This window comes from Stigmatopora argus, chromosome 9, assembly GCF_051989625.1.
Source record: "Stigmatopora argus isolate UIUO_Sarg chromosome 9, RoL_Sarg_1.0, whole genome shotgun sequence".
NCBI classification, from domain to species: domain Eukaryota; kingdom Metazoa; phylum Chordata; class Actinopteri; order Syngnathiformes; family Syngnathidae; genus Stigmatopora; species Stigmatopora argus.
This window is the reverse complement of record NC_135395.1, coordinates 13,471,098-13,489,614: the sequence shown is the minus strand read 5'-3', so window position 1 is coordinate 13,489,614 and position 18,517 is coordinate 13,471,098. Positions and strand designations below refer to the sequence as shown.

The 18,517-nt window shown below is 38.3% G+C and overlaps 1 long non-coding RNA gene across 1 annotated transcript in view; it reads left to right on the top strand.

The window, feature by feature from the left end:
- Positions 1 to 15,972, top strand: part of LOC144082786 (uncharacterized) — a 53,504-nt gene extending 37,532 nt beyond the window's left edge. Inside the window, exons 3-4 of the long non-coding RNA XR_013303346.1 lie at positions 14,924 to 15,002; positions 15,873 to 15,972. This is a non-coding gene — a long non-coding RNA (uncharacterized LOC144082786). The remainder of the gene's footprint in view (positions 1 to 14,923; positions 15,003 to 15,872) is intronic.
- The last annotated feature ends 2,545 nt before the right edge of the window (positions 15,973 to 18,517 follow it).

Genomic DNA, 18,517 nt, shown 5'->3' with positions numbered 1-18,517 from the left:
TGTTGGAACCACATAACGTCTTTAACAAAAAAATAAAATAAAAGTCCAGTGGCCTTAATTCAAAGTACAGTAAAATAGGTAATAAATCCAACAATCTTAGATTGTTTTGCCTTTGTTAAAGCTTGTCTTGGCTTTTCTCATTCTTCAGCTTGTTTCCAGTCCATTTGTATGTGTTTAGAGCCCTTGCCAAAAAAAATCCTGTAGCTGAATCACTTGTTTTACAGAGCTCAACTTTGCATATCATCTTGCCAATGTCCATTTAGCTGCTCCAACCACCACTATCCAGTCCTTGGCCCAAGGCCTCTGGTGACGCACTGTTTCAAACTGCAACAATAGATTCTTGTCACCTCAGACATGTTGGAGCCAAAAGACAAGCTTCTTTCTGTAAAGGACAAAAGGCTATGAATTGATTTATGAGTGTTCTTGGGGCTGTAATGCACAGCAGTAACGAGGAATCAATGGGCTAGAAAAATGCCAACAGCAGCTCTTTATGTCTGGTTTTGTGTCATCTCAAATTTAATTAAATTTAAATTCTTTTGGGTGGAGAGAAGGTCAAAAGGTGCCTTACTATCCTCAGCAAGGAATGTAACATTCCTTGCTCAGTGAATAGTTTTTTCTTCTTCATCTCTGCAGTGAAGACTGCAAAGGTAAAGGCTTTTTTAAGCTCTTAAATATGAGCTGAGAGAATAATGAACTCTTGCTTGAGATGCTTCACACGGTGCAGTCTACGATTTTCAAGAGGTGTTACCTGACCTCATTTATATTTAAATACCGGTCAATATGATCTTTATTAAATATTAATCACAAATGGAGGAAAGTGGCTTCTAATTGGAAATTTACCTCTGAAAAAACAGGCCTCCCTTTGACTACCATTCCAAGTTTGTAAACTATTACTTTTTTTAATGTGTTGGATCTGTTTCTCATTCAGGTCAAAATGGAAAATGTTGTAGTTTTTTGGAATAAATTCATGATGCATTCTTATGTTTTTTTTCTTTAGCTCTACAGTAATACGTTTAAGAAAAAAAAAAAAAAAAACATGTCCCCTGGTTTTCCCTCATGACCGTAGGAAACTGAAACTGGAAAAATACAAAATGGACAAGCTTAACTCAGTATATTGAATTAGTTGCAGAGATTACCGAAAAGGAATTTGCATTAGCTCCTCGAAAGTAGTTTGATTTTATGGACTATTTCGTCAGGATTTTAAAACTACAGTCGGTGAATTAGATAATAGGATTAGACTCTTCTGCATGCATACTCATTGATACTCATTGATTAGCAACAGAGTTACAATGTTTTCAAAAGAATTCAGAGACTTTTTATGCATTAAAAGTGGTAAAGTGACAAAAATAGTCACATCTTCATGTATTTTTACATTTAAATTCCGATTATGGTTCTCAAGGACTTCAATTTGAAAATAGGAATTGTTTATGCCTCTCTCTGTCAAAAAGGTTTCCGACCCCTGCTTTAGAGTATAAGTTCATGGATATGGGACGGGTCAAGGCTAGCGTGTCTTGTGTTTTTTTCCTCTCCCCCAGCCATACAATGAATTCTACTCAATCCGTTGGCGCATCTTGGCCGTAAAGAAAATACTTTTCTCATTGTTTAGACATGCCCGAGCAGCAAGTTCTGCTTGTTAGAAAAATAAGTGTTTATAAATAATCTTGTGCCTATTTGTGGTGGAATGATTCCCTGCCCTCCATTCACTTTGATAGAGTTAGCCAAGCTGACAAATTGTTAAAATTCTTGCTCAAGGCTGGCTTTTTCAACTTTACTGGATCTTGCTGACATTACATCCCTCGAACGAAGATTCTTTAGTTTTCTTCTTAGAAAAATAATGTGTTACTTTTCTTGTCAGGCCCCACTATTTCTATTCACATGATAGATTCTCAGCTCTTCTCTGACATTTTCTAGGTTAACATTTTCACAAAAGAACTGAATTCCAAGCTATTGCTCATTTATGCAGAAATAAATCCCACAATTTAAAACACATTTGGCAACATCTTCAAGTGGCAATCACAGATTGGAAAGTGTCAGAGCAGAGTGCACTTGCAATAGTCGCTGCATGTGCTTAATTCAGAGATCATGCCCACATATTTTTGGAAGGATTCTGAATTAACTGGGTAAGTCAAGCAAATATATCTTATGTATAACTGTAGTAGCTTGCGCTTTACACATTGAAAAATGAAGACCACTCATTAAATCCAGTCTCCTAATGCTGATTTGACTCATGCATTGAAGAATATTCTAAAGTGAGAGATCAGTGCTTTCTACCACAGTTGGCTTTATTTTGGTTAAACTTACAACAAGGATCTCTTTGTTATATTTATACACTCTTCGCCTGACAGTGCTTATTCAGAGTCTAGCCGATGCGACTAATTGTGCACAAGCTGCACTTTCAAAAGGCAGATGTGCGGTTAAAAAGGTTCATTTTGCTAACAAGCCCTGAAAATAAACAACAATGAAACACTCAAGACAATCATCAGAAGTCAGGCCATTGACCATACGCCGCCGTGACTCTGCATTTAGCAGACAGTGTGCAGGCTATAAAACTACTATGTCAACCTGCCGCAATAAAGATACAATTTAGTTTAACTAAAGTAATACGTGTCTATAGATGTCCCAATGGTATTTTGTCTTGATGTACCCAGATTCAGATATTGCTAAGACTGGGCAACACCGCTTTGAAAACAAAAAAATGCATAATTTATAGTAATCTACATATTGTGTTAATTAATTCATTTAAGGCTCTTCAATCCAATTCCTGCTGACATTGTAACATTGTGAGATGTCATATCGTTGTCCAAAGAAATCCATATTAGTGTTATGAAATTGGTAATTTATACCCCTGATTTTAAAAAAGTGAACCAGTTTTTCCACAAGGATAAATGGTCAGACCCAGAACAAACAAAATAATTTTTGCGAGTCAAGTAATTTATTTTGTATTCATTACTGATATGATGATATCGTAATACAATCAAATATACATTGAATGAAACTGTTGAATTCCTACGAGCATTACACTTATCTTTAATCCTGTGGGAGTTCTTAGCAATTACAATTTCATTCAAATTGTAAACATTGGTCACCTTATCTGATAGTGTTGGGCCCAGCAGGGTAGACCTTTCTAACCCTACTGTACATCAATGTGTTTTAATTACTAGTTGGTATCACACCAATTATTTTTCCTTAAAAAAATCACTGTCTGAACAGTATGGCAAACCCAACTAAAGCACATATTCCTGCCAGCAATTGCTTTCTCAGAGATGTTTCTTGACATCTCCCTAAGGCTAAAATTTACAGTGTAGAGGTAAACAACACAGTTGTCTGTTTTATTTTATGTTTTTTGAACACATATACAGGACAGGTCTTGGGTCACAGTTATATTTATAATAGACACATGCAGGTGCACTTTCAGCTCTGGAAATCAGCCTATCTTGGTAAATACCAGGTGACGATATGCCAGCCGTCCAACTAAATCATCCAGGAATGTGCGCTAAAAAATAAGTTCCTCTATTTTTGGTAGCCCCCTAACAAGCAGACAGCGCTGTACGGGGGAATAGTCTATATGCCGAGGTGGGCGCCATCCAAAGCTAACAACCATCAGCGGTCCACAGTCGAGTTGTTGAGTGGCTCGGTGGAGGCACCAACACTCCTGGGAGGTCGGCAATCAATAAAACCCACAACCCTGGAAGATTTGTGGGTAGAAATGTGTTGAGGCAAAACAGGCTCATTTTGAGTTAAACTGTCTTATCAGTAAGGTGTGAGCAGCTGGCTGAAGGTCTCTCAAGAGAGCAAGGCAAGAGAGGACCTTGGATTCACAGTAAAACGCTTTTGGAAAGGATACACAATTTGGAACGGCAAAATAATTGCCCTAAGGATGGTTCAAAATGTCTAAATATGCCTTGTGTGTGTGCAGATGCAAATTGGAGTTTAGTTTTTAGCTCCTGAAAACTTGTTTACTCTCAGCTGTATCTGACAAATGTCAATGTGTTCTGACATTTACAACATTTTACTTTAGCTGAATCTTTTTTTAATCAAACATCTCATGAGAGGAAGAAATGATAAACAGCAGTTTTTAGTTATTTAATATAAGGAAAATTGATATGATGGAACATTATTATTATAGGGAGTCGGGACTCGTGAGTTTCCGAGGTGCACATAGACCCAGTTTGTGTAGCAAAGAATTACAGCTTTAAGTCTTGGCGTTGTGGCATTAAAAAGCGAGATCATTGCGTTCCCAGAACTTGAAATTATAAGAACACTGTAATATGTATGGACTCAGTCAGTTCTTATGGAATAATATAGCTCTCAAATATTTTAGAAATTGTCAGCTTTGTGATAGATCCTTTTGTGAAATAATCTCTAATAAAAATATTAATATCTGGGGAAGCAAGGAGAAATTTACATGATACTTATTTTGCAAAATGAAGATCACATCTGTCCCCCAAAAATTGAATTTTTTGGGGATGAATAGCTGTATTAGCAGGTATTCATATCTGGTGGCACATTATTTAGCCATTTTAAAATTAGATAGGGCTTAATATGTACTGTATAGTACAGTATATGATCATAGCTATCTGATAAGCTTCTTTAAAAAAGAGATCTTACTATCAGTGAATGGCAAGGGAGTGCTTTAATGTTCTTATAAAATGGAGAAGAATAAAGAAAAATGAAAATATGTATCATCCAAATCTTAAACTAGCCCGGCTTCTAAAAGACAACTGTGGCTAGTGAACAAATATTAACTTTTCTCTGGAACAAAATTGTGATTGCGGGTCCAGCAAAGTTGACCGTTTCATTTGAACATGACCTAATTTCTTGATAAATATTCCCATCTGGGTTTGAATGATCAAATGATCACCTCCTTGACTGCCGGCCAAATTGGTTTGAACCTCTATTCTGTTGATTCTGACATCTGTGATACGCATTCATCCACATTCTAAACAGGTTTCATGTCATGATACAGTCCTATGACACTCATCAGTAGCAAACAAGTAAATTGTAACCTTGCAATAAATAAGAGTTGTCCCTATATTTCAAGTTTCCTATTTCCTATGCTTCAATTGGAGTAAAAATCGGCACTTTGCAAGTGTGGGCAGATCCAGAAGACCAGAAGACATTTACGTGTCCAGAATAGGCGCTACATACATGGATTGTACCCGTGGCACGTCTGGCCGATCACTGACTTTTTAGCTCTCGCCCGCAGTAAAAAAGTGTGACCGAGGTGACATTCACGTTCGCTATAATTATCAGGTCTATGATGTGGGAACGTTAATGATGTATGAGAGCCCTCTGAGGGGTGAGAGGGGTTTCTTCACAGGCCATGATTACATTGCCATTTGAGCAGAACAAAAGGCCGCCCTGCCACACCCAAAGTGGATTCTACACATTTTAATAATACAGCTGTCAAAATAGAAGCAATATCAACTTCTTGCTCCTATCCCATCAATCTATGCTGCGCTCAAACACATTTGACAGATAAATTCGAACAGTCGGACTAAGTTGTATGTGTGTTCCTGAATGTGGAACACTGCAAGTCCCCTGGCACCAGTAAGCGAAGTGGCATCGAAGTGAATGAGTTGCTCAGAGGTAAAACTCAAGAGGAATACTTAAATACTTTGGCATGAAACTGCCCTTCCCTCCTGAAAATGATCAACATTGGGCAGGTGGAAATGTTTTTATCCGATAGGTTGGACGTTATCAGCCAGTGGATGCCCCAACACATCACCTGATCAACTTGTCTGGTTCTTCCGTCAGTTGCATCTAGCGATTTCTTTATGATTATTCTGATTTACGCCTAAGGACCTCTTGCTTTCGCCCCAGGACATAATTTGCGTGCACGAATAAGCCTGTGTTTCACCTAGCCTCATCAGTGTCTCGCCAGCCTCCCAACACTCAGTTGACGACATGTTCTTCATTTGTCAACCGTGATCTACGTGTCCTCTGCTTGGGTAGTCGTCCTCGACTCAAACATTCGCTACCTTTGTTTCCTGTGTGTCGACTTTGGGATTCCCTCTGTAACCAGAAACCCTAACACAGCATGCCGTATGGCTGAGGTTGTAAAAACCGTTGTAGCAGTGTTGTCAAAAAGGCAATGTCCTGCCATAATGCAGTGTATACATTTCTTTTTTTAACATTTGCCTATAGAGATGTATCTTGAAAGTTAGCATTAATTTTCTCTCACTTTCTCTCTCTCATGTTCTGAACTGCTTATCCTCACATGGGTTGTGGGGGTGCTGAAGCCTATCCCAGCTAACTACGGCAGCAGTCAGGGGACACCCTGAGTTAGTGGTCAGCCAATCGCAGAGCATTAATTTATGTAGCAAAAAAATGGCAACTATACCCTAGAACTTAAAATAATTAAAAGCAACAATTGTTCTTTGTTGCTGGTAAACAAGAACGTGATTGAGCACTTTAGAGTACAGCAGAGGGTCAGGGAGGGGCAATGTTGTTAATTGTCTTGATCCAAGCCCCTAAAGCCCACATTTTGCCAGTTTACAGAGTGTCTTCTGCTCACGAGTTTCGATGCGCTCGCTCAGTACTAATTGCTGCAACCCGTTGAAAACACTGTAGCATTTTAATGTATTTCCAACGTACGCACGGGACATTAAAGGCAGCCTTAATCTTATAGACTGGCTTCTAAAGTCTGTTGTTTATCAATTCTAATTTATCAGCTCAGCACGCTAGAATAAATATTGGATTAACGCTGCAATGACATTTTCAAAGAGAATCAGAATGTCAAATTGAGAACTTTGAACTCAAGAGACTCGATTTTGTCCGCTTTTAACCAGAATGGACAAGATGTCTGATTATCTCTGATTAAAAATGATTAAGCACCTACTTGCCCGAGTCAATGAGTATTGATTGAGAAGAGCGCTGAATGTGGCAGTAGTGGGGCTGATTCCAGCAGGACTTCAAATTTCTCATTTTAAATCAGAGAGCTGCTCATTGACGAGATCTGAATCATTAAAGTCATCCTCTTCTCTCCTGTATGAGGATTATGGATCTTTGGGCTCCGACCACTGCCTGCATGCTGAGCAGAATCAAAGCTGCCAGTCAATGTGAAAATAGAATAGAGGATTTAAAGGGACCATTAAGATAGGAGGGAGAAGATGCGAATCTACATTTTATGCCACGATCATCAGGAAACGAGACGAAGGAAAAATAAAGTTAGCATCTCCGTGTAATCAGCAAGCCAGAAAACAAAGGAAGTAACTACAGGTTTGCGTTTTGATGAACTGCATCTTTTTGTTGGGCCCTTGTTCTCTGACTTTTATAGGCTCATGCAGACATGGTAGGCTGCTTTGCTTGTCTTGCGCATACGATAGCACGTGCATGACTTCCTGTCTAATCAGTTGTGGTATCCATGGAAACGTACTGAGCGGAATGTCACGCACAGCATCCTTGTCTCCCAATGCTTCTGGCAAGCGGCGAGATTGCGGTTCTCTTGGTCTGCCATGGATCATGTTGGTTTAAGTATGGATGCTCAGACTGCAACGCATACGATACACACCAGCACTGTTGGGATCTCGAATTGATAAAAAGATACTAACCCTTAACTGTAATCCCACAGTTGAACTAGCCCAAGGTTCGGCAACCTAAAATGTTGAAATAACCATATTGGACAAAATAAACAAACGTCTGTGTGGTATGTTCAAAAAACCCGGGAACCATACAGCACATCACTAAAACAATTAGAGAGTTAGTGAATATTGACATCTGCACTGTTTGATCCGGGCTAATTTGCTATGTTCTGCACATTTTAAGGTGGTGCGAATACAAACCAGCAATCTGGTGCGGAACAAACACCAGATCTGAAATCACACACCTTTTTTATATGTAACAGACTTCTGTAGCCAGAGCCATTTTGGGAAATGTTTGCTTAGTATCACAGCGTTGTGATTTCTTACTTCCGCATTAGACAGTTTTGTCCATTTATTGATAAGGAAACCTACCAAACCAAAAAGGGTCCAAAACTGAAAAAATAACATTCTCGCATAAGTGTCAACATAATGAGCATCCATAAAAGCCTTCTGATCTCATCCAAGCATTCCATATATAGATTTTCAATATTCAGCATGTTTTTGCCAACAGATTCTGACATTAACATCTAATAAATAAGGCAATTTTAATAAAGATTCACCTCTACTTTCAATCATCAGTATCCAAGAATATATCCGGAATCCAAGGTTGAAAATATATTGTTTACTGCATGTTTACCCCACACTTCCTCCCACATACACTAAAAATAATGTTACTTCAAAAATACATATTCTATCGCTTTCAATAGGATTATAAATCGTTATATGTTGGTAAATGTAGGAGTGGATATTAGGTTAATTGATGACAGGTTGTCTGCATAGATAATGTCAGTCCTGTGACTGACAGGGAATCATTGCCTTCCATGCCTCTCATACAAAGTCACTGGGGACAGAATCCAGGCCCTGAGCAGGATAAGCAATATAGAAAAATCTCTGCTGTGCTGCTTTGTTTATTTTTGACTCAAGTCATCAAGTCTGTTGACACTTCGGGGATGCTTGTGTTGCCAATTTAAAATATAATCCAGTCTACTGTATGTTTTTATAGCATGTTTCAAAGGACAAATGCAAAGTTTTGAAGTCTTGACTTCTTGGCAGAGCACCTGTCAGTCACTTTGAAAAGTCTTACCACTTGAATGCATTAAGGAAATGAATCTTACATCTCATCATTTTAGGATTAGACAGGATTTTTCATTGTTGCTGATGTCTAGGCCCTCGTTATGTTTAATGGTGTGAATTATTGCCTGCCCAGAGCCTTGTAACTCACAGGACGCAGAGCATGGAACATTTATAGACCCCTCAGTCGACAGGTAAGCCGAGGCCGACTTGTACAGAAAGCAAGGCATAAAAAAATGACCCTAAATCTCAATGTGCAGCAAAGCTTTAGTTCCTGATTTAAAAAAAATAAAAAGCTCACTTGAAGATGACATTGTAATTTCTTATAGGAAATGCTTTGAAAATTTTAAAATACAGAAATGTTGAGTATTTGTTTGTGCCTGGTCCGCATAGTTAAACGTGAAAGAGTCCAGCAACCCCACTCCCCACCCTATCTGGATCTAATCAAAACATTCAAGGAAAAAAATGTAATTCATGTGTGAAAGGATTATTATGATTACAATTTGCGTTTCAATGAATGAAATGTTCTGTTCTTGGTCTGGTGGTTTTGAAAAATTTATTTCCTTTCTTAGTGATGTTTTTTTATTTTAGTTTTTTTTACTGATGCGATTCATACTCCAGAGAAACTTAAAAGTTCTGAAAATATCATATAATAAGTATTCAAAATACTAGATAGCACTGGAAGGATCCAAGCAAGGGTCTTGCTGCGGGCCAATGTGCTACCTACTTCCAAGAGGAATGCAAAGAACAAAAATTCAAGAGTTGATTTATATTCAACACAAGCATGTATTGAATATTTTTGGGCCTCAAAAATCCACAAGGTCGCCCCTTTTGATGGATGGCAACATTCAAATGTATTATTTTTTATTATTATTTTGTGATTCATTTTTTTATGAGTGGTTGCTGCATGTCACCCTCAGTTACAGGTTTATATCTAACAGCTTGAAAAGGCGACTGTGCAATTTTTTGACTCACAGTATATGTAGGGTAAAAGTTCATTCTTTTTTTATGCATCCTCATTCATGCTCTGTAGCTTTACATCATTACACACCTATGTGATTAAAATCTCTCCACTGTGACACCATAACGCCTCAATAGAGCGCCAAGAGCAATAAATGGCAATCTGTTAACACCATACTTCCTCTGCCATGTTCATCTGTTACTCCATGACAATCAAAATTCAGCAATTAACCTGCTCAGTCACCCTAAGGTGAAATCGACGGCTGGACCGGAGCTCAACTTCAAAGGTTGTAAATGGAGTTTAACGCGACATGGGGGTGTGAGGCTCGCAAATGAAGGCTGACACTGAGACAGAAAGTGCTTCATAAGATATTTCACATGTCTTGTTAGATAACTTTCACCTTTATAATGGCAATGTCAGTGGGACAGACAAGGTGTTATATGACTAATTGGAGTATTTTGCATTTGTGTGTCAAGATCATTCTGTAAAAGGACCGTCAGGTACCAAACATACTCGGCTGATACAATTGTATCAGTGTGTCACATGCTGTACATATTGTCAAATCAAGCTCGTTTAAAGTTAATAATACTAATAAGACTAGGCGGCCCTTTGGACGAGTGGTTAGCATATCTGTCTCACAGTTCTGGGGTCGAGGGTTTGATTCGAGGTGGGTCCTCACTGTGTGGAGTTTGAGTTTGCATGATCCGACCCCCTGCCTGGGCTTGCGTAGGTTTTCTCCAGGTACTCCGGTTTCCTCCCACATCCCAAAAACATGCTTGGTAAGCTGGTCTTAATAGCCCCTGTGGATGAGTATGAGTATGAGCATGATTGGTTGTCTGTCTCCTTGTGCCCTGCAATTGGTTGGCCACCGATTCAGGGTGTGTCCTCTGCCTGTTGCCCATAGGCAGACTTAAGCCCTGGTCACTGTTTAATCATAAAACATAGCTCTGACCCCCCCAAAAAAATCCCCTTTTCATTCTAGGTAATGGTCACATGGCAATAAATAAATAAATGCAGCAAACCCACGCCATTACTGTAGTTTTTTTTTTAACATTGCTAGCTGAATCTTACTGCATTAAATTTAATGTTATTTTGTTGTTTATTTATTTTAAAAAAATCCATTGCAGTAAATTAGGTTAACTTGTCTTCACGCCATCTAAATACTACAAAAGGGAGAGCTGACAGCAGTTAGGTTGTAGGAAAATTAACTCCCATTTCTGCCACTGCTTCTTGACAACCTGAAGAGAAAAATCAACCTAAGACATGTGCTTGTTCTGCCAGCACTGTTTAAATTGCATAATAGCCATGCAATCCAATTGTCTGCAATCACTCCAGCCCTGTGTGCCATCCATCTTTTTTATTAGTACCCTGAGAAAGGACTGGGTAATGTTTATTGGTGAACCTATTTTCACATGAAGGAGTGAGGTGTTAAAAGTAGGTTTACCTTCAAGGTTGCGCAAATTACAAGTTTTGCTTGTGCCTAGTTCCCGGTATAGATATATAAACATGAACCAGGAGGATTTCAAGGACATCTTCAAGTAAAATAATCTCCTTGCGAGATGTAGTGAAATTCCTGCCGCGCAGGCGTGGCAAAGATGCAGTTGTTCAGCAGAAGGATTTCTGAAATTGAATTTCAATGGCACATTGAGCAGTACATTAAGAGTTTGCCAAAAATGAGAATCGGAGCTGTGACGGATTGAGACAAATCACTAGCCAAAGCTGCTGACAAAAACATGCCTGAGGCATTGTATTAGTATTCAATTAGCATTTAAGAGGGTTTAGGGAAGAATTGTTTTGAGTTGTTTTGCTGATAAAATATGAGCCTCTTTGACACTAACTCTCGACCATATTTGTCTCTTCCCTTGTGGAGTCCTGGTGCATTGCAAGCTTCAAATAAACCGAGAAAGCATACTAAACCTCATTGTTACTGTGATGAAATACTCTCATTTTCTGTTACAGATGTTATTGTGTTGATTCAACATTTCCGAATACAAAAAAAATTCCACATGTATGGAATCTCACACTTTTGTCATGTTGCTCAGCACCCAGTGCAGCTCTCGTTGACATTTGGGTAGCACAATACCGTCGCCTCTAATTTCTAATAATGCTGTCAGATGGCTCTTACTAAATAATATATTTTTTTCCAGTGCCATTTGCCCTTGGAAAACAAAAACGTTCCAGGAAAAAAATGCATTTTTTCGAAAGAAATCTTAGCTTTTCACAGAAATCAGGCACTGGACTTTCTTTTTTTTATATATATATATATTTAAAAATCCATTAACAAGACTAATAAGCGTGGGAAACATTCCTTTCAGTCTCATGGTGCATTAATCAGTGACGCTCTGATTTGCTTTTTGTCTGATTATGGCTAGGGCTCGCCTGTAGCTCATAAACACAATGACGTATGCTTTTTGTCTCCTGTGTACTCCCAAGTGGAGGGCTAAAAGGAAAACCAACACAAAACTAACTTACAACAATAACAACATACGTGCACCCTTTTTGTTCCTCACAATCAATTTCATTTTGTCTTTTTAATTATGGCAGAATGATGATGTATGTGCCACTAATAAGACATGAATGGGAAATGAAAGGTCGGTGAGACCTAGATAAATGACTCCCATTATTTCACCAATTGGATAGAAGCCCCTCTATATGTTCTAATTTGAATGATAATAAAATTCTGAATTGCTTTGTCCTAACAGGCCACTTTCTCCATGATAAGCAGCTCGCCAAGATAACCTTGTCCTGTAACCCAGACTCCCACAAGCTTCACAGGGCTGTAATTGCTTATACTGAAGCCACAGTACACACATTACAAGAGCTGACTTATTTTCCACACCAACAAAACATTTTTCATCAAGGAAAAGAAAACAAATCGAAAAACTTGACAACATTACCCTGAGAAGGATAAGCGGTGTTGAAAATGAATATATATGAACAGTATAAGGCATTGCTCTTTTGATAAAAAGTAATATTTTTACAAACTCAATGCTAGTACAGGGCTGGCAAATTCCACAGCCGCAGTCAATGACTGCCTATTACGTTACGTTAACAGCAGCTATCTGGCTAGGAAGCTGCTAAAACTGCTTGCCCTCATGAGACATTTTTACAGTAATGTATCTGGATGTGTAATATATGTGACGTTTTTGAGTGACTAGCCCCAACACTGATTGTTGTTATTGAGTATGTTTGTGTTGTGCTTTTTATTTAACAGTTTGTGAAATAATATAGTGGAAAATTGCTGGTTTATTTCTGTACCGGAAAAATGTATTCTTATACATGAATAAGTCGGTGTTTCTGGACTTAATTAGAAGCCTCATCTCATCTTATTTTCTGAAACGCTTTATCACGGGGGGTGCTGGAGCCAACCCCAGCTGTCTTCGGGCTAGAGGCGGGGGACACCCTCGATCAGTGGCGAGCCAATCGCAGGGCACAAGGAGAAAGACAACCATTCACGCTCACACTCATACCTAGGGGCAATTTAGAGTGTCCAATCAGCCTACTAAATATGTTTTTGGAATGTGGGGGGGAAACCGGAGTACCCGGAGGAAACCCACGCAGGCCCGGAGAGAACATCTTAATTAGAAGTTAGTAGTTTAATTAGTTAAATGTATTTCCATAAACAGTTAAGTGGTGACTATATACAGTAGACTGTATTATAGTACTGATAAGTGGTCCAGCTAGACCAGAAGGAGCCATGTTACATTTCGATTACAATGTTAATTAATGATGATCGTGTCCAATATTTTTTTTTAACTTTGATTTTATAAAGTAACGAATTACTGAATACTATCTTTGTCAGATAATTTATGGCCAAGGTAGAAATAAAACTCATAACAAGAAAAAAGCACCACTCAAGTCCTGCACAACATTTAATATGCAAAGCTCAATAAAACACAACACTCCTGTAATCCACGGTTAAAGTACTAAATTAGGGGAAGTTAGCTTTGGGAATATAAATAAATCACATTATCCTAGTCTATGAGTACATTTGAAAAGCAATGAAAGACGATAAGTGTTTTATCCGCGTCATCTGATATTTGTGGCAGTCACTTGTAAGTTGACATGTGTCCTCGTCTACAATAAGTTGCTGACGACAAGCCTCAGTGGGTCTATAAGTACTGGAGGGATGGAGGCAAAACAAGTCGATTGGGCTGTGTGGAGGATAGCAGCTGGCATCAAAACTGGGGGGATTTAAAATCACATATGGATAATGAGTCAACAGAATGAGATCACTCAGAGGATTATGTTTTATATGTGTGTAGTAGTGCCGTTTGTCATCAACACACAACCGTACTTGCTAGATGATCGTCCCTACTTTGAAAAGTATTTCTATCCACTTCTCAGACCAAAATTACTATGCAATATATTCATTGCACATAAGTATAAATGTGGACTATATGAATCATAACCAAGAAAGTGGATGGCTATTTGAATATCCAAGCGATAGGACTACAAGTAATGTTACAAAGCATGCACCAACGATCTGACAGGAAAGGACAAAGCAGAGAAGGGTTTAGTGAGCAGGCAGTTCCACCGATGCATTACATGGAACTCACATTGTGTCTAATCACCTGCAAGAATTGGGGAGATGACATTTTAATACCAGCTGTGTCCTTGTTATTAGATCCGGCACAAGCAACTAAATCCTAATATGTGTTGAAGCATAATTATTCACATGTGTACCCTGTCTTACAAGCATTTTAGTCAGTGTAAGAAGATGTTGTGCTGACATCCTGAGGTTTCAGAGGTTGGGGAATGCTCACCAGCAAGGAGAGAACCAGCTTTTTGGCATAAATTGCAAATTTGCTGAATAACAAATTAAAAGACTTTAAAGTAGGGAAGGAAAGAGTGTACGGTTACCTCATTGACCGTGTTAGACGTCCGATCCATTTTAAAATGGATCGGATGTCTAGCGCTGTCAATGGCATTGAAGTTGTGGATTTACGATCAAATTTTGGTTCATTTAGCTACACTCATATACCAAATGTTAATACGTATTGTGGCCATTATGACCCAAAATGTGATGTCCACGCAGTATGTAAACACCAGGTTGGGGTTCACACATTTTGTATATCGCTTATTTTCACAAGGGTCATGGGTTGATTGGGGTTCTTCCCAGTTAACCATGGCAGGATGTATACACATTGAACTGGTTGCCAACCAATCGCAGGACACACAGAAAAACAACTTTTCACACTGACAATCACATCTATGGAGAATTTAAGACTGTTAAATCAAGCGATGATGTATGTTTTTGCGATCTAGCCAGTTAATAAATTAATAAATACAATGTCTATTCCTGCAGAAAACCTGGAGCCCGGGATTGGATCCTTTATCTGAGTACTGTGAGGCAGATGCACCTACCGTGTCATCGTCATTATCAGGTTAGTTTCATTTTAATTGCCACAGATTGTTATTTGCCTATAAAACACTAAGTATGCAACATGCATGTTTTTAGGACTGAGGGAGTAAGTAGGAGTATCTGGGGAATAAATCCACACATGACAAACCAAACCTTGTAATTGTGAGAGAAATTTAGTGATCACAATTCCCAAAATTCTCCCCGTTTAAAAGTAGAAGTATTCCACCTAATCCGAGTTAAATAGACTAAGTAAAGCCTACTCATCCGTGTTTTACAATGACTAAAGTGGTTGGTTTCTTATTGTCTTTTGACGCAACAAGTTAACAGATTTATTTCCCAATTAAACACTACACATACAAACTTTACATGTATTGTCATAGTATACACCTACCAAGCAGAAAACCAGTTTCTTCTCCCTCATATCTAGGACAAACAGTGTATAAGGGTTAGACTTTTTTTCAATTATACATGCAGAATGTCGGCTAAATTACCAAAATGTGGTCTAAAATGCCCCTTTGCTTGGAGGCGTTTTATTCAATTTCATTAAGATTCAACAGAAGACCATGGAAAACCTCGGGTCATATCATGAATTGTAAAGTTTCTGCTTTGTCGGAGCTCCAGCAAGACTTAGTAGACATGCAGAATCATATCAACTCTAACTTTAAATTGTCAGAGCATCACATGCCGTAATTACAGGTCAGAGGAGAGAAAAAATGCAGGAAAGAGATTGCAGGGACATAAGTGGATTTTTTTTCCTTCCTCAAAATATATCAAAGCGTGGTAACTGAAGAGATGATATAGTGTTCTACCTGTTTTTTTTCCCTTTTTTTTAATCTCCCAATGCTGCCCCGATATCTTTTGAAACCCGCCTACCACTGACACGGCCTTCAAGCTATTATCGCTCATCTTCCTTTTTTCCTCTGCCTAAAATCTCCACCACACACATCCGCCACCCTCACTCCCCAAGACTACTCTGCAAGTATCAGCAAAAAATACTGAGATATAATTATCATCCTCCATCTTGTGGCGTGTAGAACGCATTGACAAAACGCAGTTTTTGACAGCTGATTTACAGCAACAAAACAAGAACGTAAAAAGACTCAAACGTACACGAGTTGTCATTAGCATCACAGCAAAGGGATGTAATGGGTAAAAGATATGTTGTAATGAAGGCAAATTCAATCCAAATAAATTATGTAAATTCCTTTCGTACAACAAAGGAACCATCAATAAGAAGGGAAAGTTCATTAGGCTCAGCCTGCTTTAATATATGGATGTTTTGGTTACAACACACAACAGAGTGGTGAGCAAGCTCAGTCGAGCATGCTTTTCTCATAATCGCTCGATTAAATTCAAAGGTGTCAGCTACACAGACAAATCTCATTAGCAGCCCCATGTTTTAAGGACAAGAGCCAGCATCTCAAAGGATACACAAAACATTTCCCCTCCGCCCCGCCTAACCTTTGAACTCTGTTCTAAAAATGTAGAAGTGTATAAAACAGAATGAGCTCAGCACAGCGACATTCAGAAGTAATTGACAACCCGTTTTGTTGGTGAATAAGTAATGAGGCAAACACTATTAAAAGCTATAAGTACGCTTGAAAAAGCTATTTGAACATCATGACAGGTTCATGTTTTTGCCCCTAGAGATTTAAGATTTTTTGTTTTTCTGTTTGTGTTTTTCCTCATCTTCATCTATTCGAGATCCAACACAAAGACACACACACACATTTGAATAAAATAGAAATAAACAAATGTGAATGAGTGGCATGTTTCGATTCATTTCTAAAACTAGGATCTACATTAATTAAGACATTAATTACCAGCCATTTTCAAATCACTTCCCCGTAGTTCCTCTTGTTTTAGAACATTTTGCCCACAGAAGATTTGTGTAGAGTACTATATGAAAGTAAGACAATTTTTATTTGCTAGAAACCACATTTGTTTCTGACTTTCTCTATTATTTTCCTTTTAAGTCGGAGAGAACATGGGTTGGGTTTGTTTGGCTTATGTAAAAAATACAGGGGAAAAGTGTGGGGTTAGAATATTATGTCAACGCTGAAGCGTTAATTTCATGCTAATGCATATATATATAGGGTATTGTCTTTGGGGACACTGTCAGTTCGGTTTGTGCTAATGAAGACCGTTAAACTGTGAATGCATGTAATGTGCAAACATTTTGAACACACATGGAATTTGGCTGGTTATTCTGAGAGCGGAATTTTATTTTTTCTAAGTGTATATCACACGCCGCATGTACTAATTTCGCCCGTCTCACTGACTTCTAACGTGAGACCTGACATTCATTGGCCTACTCAGTATTGCACACTCAAATCTGACACTGAAACATCATTGTGCCAATTATAAAGGCAAAAATCAATATGAACAACTTAGAGGACTTGGGAAAAAAGAGACATACAGAGAAAGGAAAAGGTCTTCATATGAGGTTTTTAGACTCCATATAGTTTTAGCTCTTTGAATGTTTTTGTTCTGCAATAACCATGCACAGACAGTGTAAAGATGAATGTTGCAGTGACCAAACCGCTACTGCTGAAGTTAAAGATTTATTTGCTCATGTAGAATTTGAGTGAAGAACCAATTGTAACATCCATTCTAAAAGAAAGGGTTGTGGCTAAATCCTGAACACAAAGATTTAAGATTATCAGCTACGAGAATGGTTGTATGTTACGGGACCACTTCCTTTTCCTATTTCCTTTCTCATTTAATGGTGAGACACCATTGCCATGGCAACAGAGAGCAGTCTTTTTGACTTTGGAGTGACTGATAAGAACAAAAGCTGCAAGAGTAATGCAGCACAGGGCCCGGGAGCCTCGTCCTCCCAAAGTGAGGAAAAGTGCAAAAAGCCTTCTCAAGATGACTATCAGGCAGGAAAACAAAGAGGAATTGTATTTTCGTGTTAGCTGTAACACGTATCAGTATTTATAATTTTGCATTTCTGTTTTTTGTTTTGTTTTCGTTTTCTTTTATTTCTCAAGGCTCTTTCCTAACACGACACACAGATTAATTCATATTTGGCTCACAACATCATAGGCAATGTGTATTACAGATCTAGCAATAAATAATGTAGAACGAGTGCTAGAATGCTTTGCTGGTGTTTTATGCAAGCTAAACAAAATGTCAGAATAACGCAAACTTTAAATTGTTGCCATGGTTGCATTTGATTTAGAATCTTGATTTAGATTTGTTTTCTTTTTGGGGGGGGCTGTTGAACGTGCAGTAAGATTCATCCAACTAGGATGAGAAATAAATAGCACTCATTTAATTTTAGGACAAAGAAAGTTTGAAAATCAGAAGTTGGCAGTTATAAGACTGGCACCAAACTAAACATTTTACATGAGTCATCCTTGCAGCTGACAACATAAAAAAAATATATATATATCATAAACAAGGCCATAGAGGGGAATACTATCTTGCCTCTCTCATCTGTAACCTCAACTTAATACACACTGTGGTCTCTGTTTTTATGTAATATCCTCAAAGTATTGAAGATATCAATCAATCAACCAACATTGCAAT